Genomic DNA, 11,210 nt, shown 5'->3' with positions numbered 1-11,210 from the left:
AAAAAAAGGCAAAAGCTTGGAGCCTGTTTTCTGTTCATCTGTAAGCAAATAGGTTAGGGTTAGGGTAACTAGCCATTTCGTTGATTGCGAGCTCAGACATTAAAATAGTCAGCCATGGCAGGCTTCAACAGTAAATCCGGTGAGCCGGACTAGGGGATGCAGCAATAGACAAAAGTTTAGAAAGACATAAACAGAAGAAATACATACACGTACATTCTGTGCTTCAGCTTTCTAATGATATCAAATCAAGAATAATAATCCATTTTTTTTGTTTTTGTTTGCTTTTTATCTTTTATTCATACTGGTTAATGCTGATTCATCCTAAGTATCAGGTGAGTAAGGTGACTGAAAACCTGAAGGGCAGTCAGATGAAGATTTTAACATGCATAACTGTGTGAAGACACTTCCATGCAGTTTTACTGCCCTGCAGTGATGTGGTCGCTGCAGGTCTCCAGATCAGTGTATCATTACGTTCAGCGTGTGATTTCCTCTGCGTCATGGCAGCTGTGCTCCTTTCATTACCCTCATTGGTTGCATGCTAACATAAGCAATACAGTTAAAAGGTCACAATTTCACTTCACCCCTCACGTTATCTAGCTATGTGGATACTTTTGCTAATATTGTGATAGAAGTGTTAAGAGAAGTTTCCAGTGATGCTATGGATGGAAATGCTGGTTGATCCACACTGAAATATCCCCACAACTATTGGATGGATTGCAATGAAAGGAAATCTGTACAGATATTCATGTCCTCATCAGGATGAATTTTAATAACTTATTTGATCGTGTAGTTCATCAGCCTGCACTACCCAAAAAAATGGACATACACGTCGACTCTGCAAGTGGCTCCTATCTACCCGTATTTACATGTATTGTTAGGCAGTGACTTCTAACCGCTCTTGAAATTATTAAAGCAATAAAGACGAAATAGAGCTAGCACATAGACAAATAAAAACAGGACGGTAAACCGGGAGCCCAAATGTCAGCAGTTTCTTTAAGTCAATACCATAGTTCACTAATGTCACAAAGCTCACCTAAGATAAGTCACTCAAGTAAGTAAAGTTACATAAAAAATGCACTTAAACTTAAATGTATCATTTTCCAAACCTAACCAAGTGGTAATCAAACTAGAGCCAAACAACAAAGGTCTGATATGCGAGTCATGTTGATGTGGGAACAGTGATATTTGTAATTTTGGGAGTTACTGGCATTCACCTGTGTAGTTGTTTAGGTATGAGGTTGTGTTTCAGAGTTTTTTTTATGACCACATACCTGCGAAATGAATGAAATTCCCACCAGCCTCAGCTGTAATTTAGTTTGGTGCTAATTAGCAATTCTTAGCAGGCTAAGGGTTAGGGGGCTTGTTAGCAGGCTTTGTGAGCAAGGTGAACATTACACCTTCTGAACACCAGCGTGCTGGCATTGACTCTGTCAGCGTGTTAGCTCCACAGATTTCAGAAATGTGATCAAAATTCACATGAAAAAATAGTAAAGAAGTACTGAGTTAAAAGTACAGCTAGTATGGCTGATGTGAACATCACTGACACATTAGAGTTTTGGTTTTTTTTTCAAAAGTTGCTTAAACACTTCTTAATCAACTTATCAACTTACTTATGTTATATCGTAGAATAATACTAAAAATATCTTGAGCTTATGTAACCATGGACCTTATCTCAGGCATTTATTGGATAACCCATCCAACAAACCTACTGACGAGGGATACAGATGGGAAAAAAAAGCTAACTTCTTTCCGGGCTTTGGACCCATTCTGCAGCACTATTATATTGATGTGGAGGCAAAAACGTAGGCATATAAAACCACAACTAGACGCAAGGCTGAATAGCATTAGAGTTTAGTGACAGTTGTTGATAGTTTATGAACTGAGACTTGAAGCACTGTTTCTAGTTATCAGTATTTTCATACTGATCATACTGATCTCTAGCCAGTACCTTTCCTCGGTAGTCTGGACACACATTCCCTGTCACCCTTGTGCTCTTAATCCCACATTAATTATTCGCTTTTCAACTCTGTGTTTCTATTTTAAGAAGGAGATGCTGGCTGACTACAGAAACTCCGAGGAATCAAGAGAAGCTCCAAACCATTCAGCAAACTTTCGGACGGTGCATAGAAAAATGGCAATGGCAAATTACTTTGTATTGTATTACATAAATTTGTTTGAGGCTACATAAAAGAACCAAAACATGATTACAAGATTCATTTCAGCTTAGTTGCAATGTCTAAAATTTCCATTTTCCTCAGGCAGGGCCTTGTGATTTGTGTGTTTGTGCTCTGCTGACTTCATGCTGTGTACTTGCCAAACTGTTCTGATGACACAAGATTTACAGGAATTTGTTTTGGAGCTGGCGGAGTAATAGAGCAGAGTAATGAGTGTTTTTACACACAGACCCAAAGCCTTATCAGCAAGTCATGTGTGTTCTTAGTCAGTATGAGACATTTTGTTCTCCAGGGTCATGTTGGGAGAAACAACTTGTCTCTGTCCTTGTACACAAATGAGGTGGACTGAGAACAGAGAGGGGTTTAACTGATAATGCAGATTATTAATGACGTTTAATAATGAAAGTCGTACAATCACAGCATGCTTCTATTTTTCACACGTATAACAAAGATATGTCATCAGTGATTTTATTTCTTGTCATTGCTGTGCTTGTTATCATGTCTTTGGGTGTCTACAATCTATGCAGGGCTTCTTTGCTCCTGACGTCAAACCATCTCCCCATACAGGGATTTACAATGCTCTGCGTCTGTGTTACCAAGCTTTGTGACTATCCCTGACAGACATCATCCCTGACAGACATCACTATGGGTGAATAAGTAGCTAGATCTCTTTATAAGACTATAAGCTTTTCAAGAAATCCTGGATTTCCTTGAATTTCATTCATGTTGAATGATTCTGTAGTGATACGTCCAATGCCAACTGTCAGTGCTAATGCAGGAAAGGTTGTAGGGCATGGTGGATGGGTATAAAGCACATCAAACCTTTAGGATGGGGAGTGGAGTTTGAATCCTATCACAACTGATTTTTCAAATATATATTTATATATATATATATATATATATATATATATATTGTCAAATCATTTGCCATACATATGTTGAAACCTTACCCCTTTAAGCTACACCATTGCATTTCTTATGGTTAAATTTTCAATTTCGTCAGCGACAGTGCTGTGCTGACTGGTCTGGTTAGGGGCAGAGACAAAAACAATTTGGTAAAGTAAGAGGAAAAGATGATGTTTTTGCTTACCTGGTTCTATCGCCACAAACACAGTTTGAAAATGTGAGGAGATTGCGCTCAGGCATTTCACAAAATTGTGTTCACTGGACTATTTCTACGCAAACGACGGAAACGCTCCCCCATTCAGATGTCTTTCTGCTCTCTTGCTTTAGAGCCCCGAGTGCATAGTTACTGTTCTTTGTGCTCATTTCACAGCTCTGTGCATGCAAAATGTATGCAACTAAACAAACACTGTGGCCTGTCCTCCATTATCCAAGAAGACACCACTACAGTTTTCATTGCCACAGTAAGCTTCATGGAAACAGCCACAGCAAGAGGGTCTGACACAATAACTGTTTTCTTCCCTTTTTATTTAAATCAGACTTTCAGAATGACAGCCAGCCCTCTTGAGCTGATTGGGGTCTGCCTCGATTCTCCTCATGCATTTGCTAACATGGCTTCTTTTATTTTATGTCCCTGTAATCTGTGAATGATTAAATAACATGAGGCTCCAGTTGTCGTTCATTACTGCTCAACCCAAAGGGGGCTGCATGATTCAAGGTTGGATGATTTAAATTATGAAAGTCTGGGACTGACAACATCCAACTGAAATTATTCAGTCAAACTGACATCAAAAGAACTGTGGACATCTGTTCAATTAATATGATAATTACTGAATTTAGAGGATTTCAATCAATTTGTGCCCCAAAGGCCCAGTAACACCAGTATTTAACATCCTCAAATTTTACAGCATATTCAATCATTGTAATAAGATAACTGCGATCAGTAAATTTGTTTGTGAGAGAGAGGTAAATCCATGTGAATTTGGATATGAACATTTTTTAAATATTTGCATCACAGACCTACAGCAAGCTGTCTTCACATGGCTGACTTTTGAGGGAACAAAGAAGGTATGGATGGTTAAGAGGACTGGTCAGGCGCTTCCAATCTGCCCAAAATGTATTTTCCTCAAAGATCGCCATTATAAATGATACATACATAAAACTGATGACAAGGCGACTCAAACAACCGCAAACAAGAGCCAATATTGTTTTTTGTATTGAGAATTTATAAACCATGAAGGTTTTATGTTAAAAAAAACTTTCTTAGAGCCCAGAAAAGCACATTTATTTATGTGATGTCATGCCAGTATTGAGTTTATTGGCCGCACCAGTAAATAAACCCAGAAGCTAAGAAACCTTTTGGGGGTATTCAGTATCCAGTTCCTATAATAGGTCCATGTGGGTCTGCCATTAGCTTATGGTGTACCGTAAACTTTTGTTTGATTCTGCCGCTGTAAATTGTTCCACAATTGTTATTTAACAGGAGACGGTGGTACAAATTTTGAATAAACTGTGTTAGGTCAACACATCCTCATACTTAAAAACTGAATAGGTCAGTCACCAGTTACTCCTAGAATAAACAGATTGTTCTCAAAACACTGTGATATGCAGGGTAACAGAGACAAGTTTACAGGATCTTCATCATACACTCAAGAAAACTACTTAGGTTTACGAAAACATTGTGGTTTGTGGTGAAACAACAGCGTTACTGCTGCAGCTTCAGTTATGAACATATGTACGCTACTTATGTAAATGTTTTGCACGTGACTTAAGCTACACAATGTATGTAACGTAACTTACCCAAGTTAGTATCTTAAAAGAAGCTGATGTTTTCTTTGTGACAAGCTAGAAACTACACCTACCAGCTATCTATCTATTCACTTTGACTGACTGGTACCAGCACGTTTTCAGCAGGCAACCAATTGTATTTAGCTTGCTACTCAGTCTAATGAATAAAATCATATAATCGTTTACTTAATTAAGATGCACTTCATTGCCTCATGAACTCATTCATACTATACTGAGCAGCACAAAGTGGTTATGCTGTCCTTTCTATGGTAACAGGATGCTAATCCTCTTGCCAGTGCATTTGCCAAGTTGTATCATGACTGTATGGTTACAGTCAAATACTTTGTAGAGTGGATACTACCAACACTATCGTAATTGCTTAGCCAACTTAGCCAATGCTTCTGAAGCGTTTCCCAGTGCAGCAGCTATTATGATTACTTTGTCAATTAAAGAGCAGTGTGGGAGAAATGCAATTCAAGTAGTATGTTATTTAGTTATTTACTTTTTCGTAAAAGTAATTATTACTTGGGGAAAAAATGCCGTCTTTTCCTTTTGTTGCCATGAAAATAAAATAAAATCCCTGAAGCATTTGCACTGTTTTTGTTTCTCTCGTCTGAGTGCCGGCGGATAGGTTAAGTTACAGGTACAGTTGTGTCAGTGTGCATGCGTAGCTATATAATTCAGTGCAGCAAGATAGCAGAGAAGACAGTATTAAGTTTTCTCAATAGATAACACAGTAATGTAACACTTTACATTTTAATGGTAGTAATCTTGTAAAGTAAAGAGTCGCTTTTAAAAGTGACTCAACTCTGTAAAGGGCCAATTATGTGAGCGTTTGAGTTGAAAACATTAGAAAAATAAACAAAATTGACAGAATGTACACTCAAAAGTCCTGTGCTAGCATTGCAAACCCTTACAGTCCGTTGGACCCTGAGCTCCCAATGTGAACTGTTAGCTGCACAGCTAACTTAGCGATCTAACTAAGGGCAGCTACAGTTAGTAGAATTAAGGGTTTACTGTTGTGATATGCTGCCCCCACATATTTGAGTATGAATTTGACAGGTAGCCATTCTTACATATTCCATCATTAAGCTAGCTCTTAATCGTTTCCTCTTCCTCTTTTCACCCCTGAGACACGAGCACACCCCATGCCCACTGGCTTGATTTCTTGAAACATTCATAATTTCAGAAAGTTTTGACCTGCCTCAGACAGACTTCAGAAGGGCTTCCATAATTCATAATCCTATTTTGCATTCACTTTCATTTACATATGGTGGGCTTTGAAGGTCACTGAAAACAGCAAATTAATTTTGGCAGTAGTAATGCGTTTTAAAAATAGATTTTTTTTTTTTTTTTTTATTGTAATGCTGTTTGTAGTTTTGCACAGAAATTAACTGGATACTAGCTCCAATCACATCAGCAGCTTGACTCAAAAACAGCTAAATCAGTGTGAGCTTCCATATCAGTGAACATTCTAACGTTTTCCCTTACATCTTCTCTTCCTAAGGCAGCTGTTTGGAAATGAAACATTCTCTACATTCCTGACTCTCAGCCACCTCCATTGAGGTCATTGCCTAGGCCCCTGGGCTCATTCACAGCAACTCTCTGCAACAGCATCCCCATCGTCATTATTTCCCCAACCAGGCAGCCAGAAGTAGCACGGATGAGTCAACAATGCATTCATACATCTGCTTATGTATCAGAGCTGTATAACACATCTACACAGCATTTAATTATGGCGTGAGGTGTTTTTGGTGCAATCAACAGATTTCAATAGGCTGAAACAATTTGTTTATTCATTAGGCTGTACCTCTCCACTGAGCCAAGTTGTTTGACAAAAACCCATGCTTGGTCCTGATTAGACTGTGGAGAGCACTTACTGATTTTCCTCTATGGCCTTGCAATCAGTGCAGGATCAGGATGAAACAGCCCAGCTCTCCCCTGACAACTCCCACATCAGTAAATTGCAACTAAAATCCTCACATCACTTTATGACTCCTGACATATGCTATTTTTATGTGCTGTGTGTGTGGTTTTGTTCCAAAAAGACAATCAGATTTTCAACTCACTTCACAGTTTCAGCGCTGTTTCCAGCATTGCACATACATTATAATAATAACAACAAAATTAAAAAAGCCCTCTTATTTAAAATTCAAAATGTTTAATTCGTCCACACACTCCAGAACATACTATAGGTGTTTTCTGATCTGACAGCACTATTAATGACATTGGTTTTCTAATGTTAATATACTATGGTGTCACTATTTTTCTATTAAATAGACTCAAATTAAAATCTTTATGTCTAATCTATGTCAATAATCACTTACGACACAGTACATTTACAAATCGAATCTTTAATTTAAGGCCAGAGCTGTTTCGCTCCAGTTCCATTCTGATACTGCTCTCCATGAGTCTAGGGCATGCACAAATCCACACAGACTCACGTGTGCCTTCAAGGGTTAGCCTACATCAGAGGTCTTTCATTGACAGATGGAGTTTGTAAAATATTTCGAAAAGCAAGCAGGTCATAGGTCATATAGGTGCAACGTCAGGAATTGCTCCCTCTTTCAAATTTGAGCGAGCATGGAGCGATTTCACCGGAGCTGAATGAAATTTTAGGTGAGCGGAGAGCGGTCTTTGAGCGGAGCTGTCTGGTATAACTTTGAGCGATGGAGCAATGGAGCGAACACCCACGTAAGCGGGAGAGGAAATTCTCGCTGCTCAGCTCTGCTCACATGCTCTGATGTATACTGCATATTGTACATATATGTATTTAATATTTACTGTTCTGCAGCTCTGCAACTCTTAATAGGACTGAAATATTTTACAGTCGGTGAATCATTGGTACCCTGCTTCCAAGCATCAGTGGTACCGTATCAATGAAGTGAAATGTCTGCACAGAGCCCAGAGAATACTTAAGGGGGACAGTGACTGAGGCCACAGGCCAAAGATTCATAAGTATCTGCTGCTGTATCACCAGACTAGAGAGCAGCGACTTTCCTCAGGCTGTAAGTCTCCACCATAATGATTACTGTTTTTTTTGTTGTTACTGTTTTTTGCCCTTTTACATAATTTTGCAATATGTAATGTGTTGCACATAAGGACTATAAATATCTCTTCATGATACAATCTTATGTTGTTATAATCTTAGATCATTGAATCTTGGGTAACACTTTATATCAAGGTAAACGTATTTGCCATTAACAAGGTGCTTACTACTATGCATATAAGTAGCATATTAGCCCTTTAATTATTAAGCATGTATGAACACCTTATTCTGCATAGCCTTATTCTACCTCTATTATACCATGAATTAAGATTTTTCCTGATATTACCTCTTAATTATCGCTTATTGACTGTAAATTACTGCATTGTTGTTTCTGAATAATGATTTGAATAACCAGTGGGTTAATGGGGCCTTATAAATGGGCAGTACCACAAGAACAGTAATTCTTCCATTATAACTCTGAATTAGTAGTCTATTCTTGTGGAAAACTACAAGTGGTAACTACAAGTGGTAACATTACACTAATAACTCAAAAACTCAAAATATGTTCCCTACTCTTAACTGGGGACTTATCACATTTACTTTACAAGCAGTTTGACCCTTATTAACCCTCATTTGTTACCTATACTAAAGTTGCAGACTCTTCACATTTAGTTGTCATTACAGCATACAACTAGCAGTTCGAAGACAGCCAGTTAGTACAAGTACAAGTTCCTTTATTGTAAACTGTAAACAGTCAAGCCATACATTCTTCTCAACAAAAATAAATCCAAAGACTCAGGTCAATGCAAATGATTCTTTCTTGTTCAAGGATAACATAATTATGTGAGTGACAGTATGCAAAAGTAAATGTAAAAATATATCTTGTCACTGAGTTGGGACAAATCAATAAAAGGCTGTCAAGGACAAGACAACAGAAGTACATTCCACAGCTGATTAGCTAACTAGTAAAATAATACAAGGGCATTTTGGATGTGTAGGACTTCTATTACACATTCATTACCGAACAACACTACAATGCAAAAGCATGCCCAGTGGTCCATGTCTGTGTTGGTCTCCACGCCAGTAAGTCCACTCAATTACATCTAAGTGATATTTCAATAAATTTTGTGTGCTGTTTCCTTCTAATCTCCATATAGTTGATTTGCAAATGCCCCAAAGTCGCTCAATATTTTGTGTATGTGCACCTGTCAGATGGTCAACAAAACATTCTTTTGGTAACAGTCAAATAACTGTGACCTTCATCCTGAAGACGATGATATGATCTCCATCCATCTATAATGATGGAGGTTCCCTGTCGAATGTGCATTTTTATTAGGGGGAGGAGATGATTGGCTGAATGGTGAGTAACTATCTTGAACGCAGGTCTTCTCATGTCCTCCTTAGTGCCCAGCATTCTGAAAACCCAGGAACTCCTGTTGCTTGCCCGTCCTTTGGTGTACTGAAATTCAGATAACCATGCATAATTAGATAGATAGATGTTAGACAGATCAGTGTAGCAATATTTGAGTGTAAGAGGTCTGCATAGCCTACCTTCCTTTTATGACCAAATTTGCTCGCATCTATCAGATCTTCTTCCACTGGTCTGTTTGCCTCTTCCTCTCATTCTCTTCTTTGCAGCTTTGCAAACCCCCCGCAGCTTCTCAGCAAGTTTTGTCAGTGTTGCAGAGCTCTGAGTAATCCCCTCTTGTATCATGTCAACTTGTTGTAGGCGAAGACCTTGAGCAAATCTGGTATAGATTAACCACAGAAATGACTTTGACTTGGCATTGTGTATTGAAGTCAGTTTCTTAAATTGTCTAAGTCTCTTGATTTGTAACTACAATTTCTTAATTGCACACATGCCTATATGACATTCAGGTCAATAGCCTTGGCTACAAAATGTGATCTCAATGCAACTTTATCTCAATGCAACTTGCAGGAACCATTAAGTAAGACAAAACTTGACAAAAGTCAAAACATTATTTGATTATACTTTATCTTCAGACTCCTCACCGAAGAATGGACATATATGTAGAAGACTATAAGTAGAAAACTCTACCAATAGGCATTCAGACCTCACTTCTTCTTGCTTTAAGTTAAACCAGCAACAGGAGAGGGGTTAAACAAAGCCTAGTCAATGTATTAGGTGTAAGATGATATAGTAGTATGGTAATATTACATTTTTCTTTGATGGCTGTGTTATTTTTTTGGTGTAATTCCACTTACCTGTAGATGAAATGCATCCATGTTTGCAGCGGTACATGAGAATTCTCAAACATGGAGCCACTTTGGACGGTCCTTGAGACCAATCTTTTATGGCATGAATTACTGCATACCCTGTGATCAAAATGAAGGTTAAATGGACCTCAAGCCATAAATGGTGGTCTCATTTATTTCATGGTAAAACATTGAACAAAGGCAGTACAATATGTACACTAGCTTACATTCACATTTATGCTATGGAACAGATATTAATATATAGTAAGATAATATTAAGAAGTGCAAAACATAGAGAAATTGTGCAAAACTTTGTAAATTAAAATGTGTAAACAAGTAGAGATGCCACGGACATGCCACAGGTTGCCACTGTAGTGCCACTTACCTGCCGATGCCGGATGCCACTAGATGCCACGGACATGCCACAGGTTGCCACTGTAGTGCCACTTACCTGCCGATGCCGGATGCCACTAGATGCCACGGACATGCCACAGGTTGCCACTGCGGTGCCACTACCTGCAAATGCCACTGCGAGGATCTCGGTGCTGCTGGGATTTTAGTGTAGCCTATCTTAATCTAATTATTTTTATTCAGGCACAGAACTCTTATGGTCACAAATAAAAGAAACAACCTGTAATTTGATTTGTTTGTGTGCATGCACACACACCTGGGTTGAGATAAAGGCTAAACTAAAAATATTAATCACTTCTTAAACTAATTAAAACTAAACTGAAATAAAAAAAAAAAAAACAAATTGAAAAAACAAATTAGAATAAAATTAGAAAACTAATGATGAAATTTAAAAACTATAATAACCCTGACAAACACACACTCACTCCATTCTTCATTGGTTGAGCTGCTCTGTGAATGGCAATAAATTTAGTTATTTTTGAAAGTAATTCTGGGACTTTATTTTCCCTTACTTTTTCGTACTGGTGGGTCTTAAATTTAGTCTAAAATGGTCTTAAATGTCCAAAAAGTCTTGGATTTGACTTGTTCAAACCTCCAGAAACCCTGGACTCATGGTAAAAAATCATTTTTCAAAATGCATTTAACTTGTTCTATCCATATTGTTTGTGTGGATGTCAATTGTGGTATAACCCGTTGACATCTAGATGTGACAAATTCAATTGACACGC

At 38.1% G+C, this 11,210-nt stretch overlaps 1 long non-coding RNA gene across 1 annotated transcript; it reads right to left on the bottom strand.

Moving 5' to 3' along the window:
* Positions 1–8,593: 8,593 nt before the first annotated feature.
* LOC119017061 lies at positions 8,594–10,758 on the bottom strand. Its single transcript, XR_005074323.1, has 3 exons — positions 10,081–10,758; positions 9,406–9,602; positions 8,594–9,313 (listed from the first exon to the last, which is right to left on the bottom strand). It is a non-coding gene; the product is annotated as an uncharacterized LOC119017061 (long non-coding RNA).
* Positions 10,759–11,210: the final 452 nt, after the last annotated feature.

Source organism: Acanthopagrus latus, chromosome 3 (genome assembly GCF_904848185.1).
Source record: "Acanthopagrus latus isolate v.2019 chromosome 3, fAcaLat1.1, whole genome shotgun sequence".
Classification (NCBI taxonomy): Eukaryota; Metazoa; Chordata; class Actinopteri; order Spariformes; family Sparidae; genus Acanthopagrus; species Acanthopagrus latus.
Note: the sequence above shows the minus strand (reverse complement) of the source record. Positions and strands in the feature narration are given on the sequence as shown.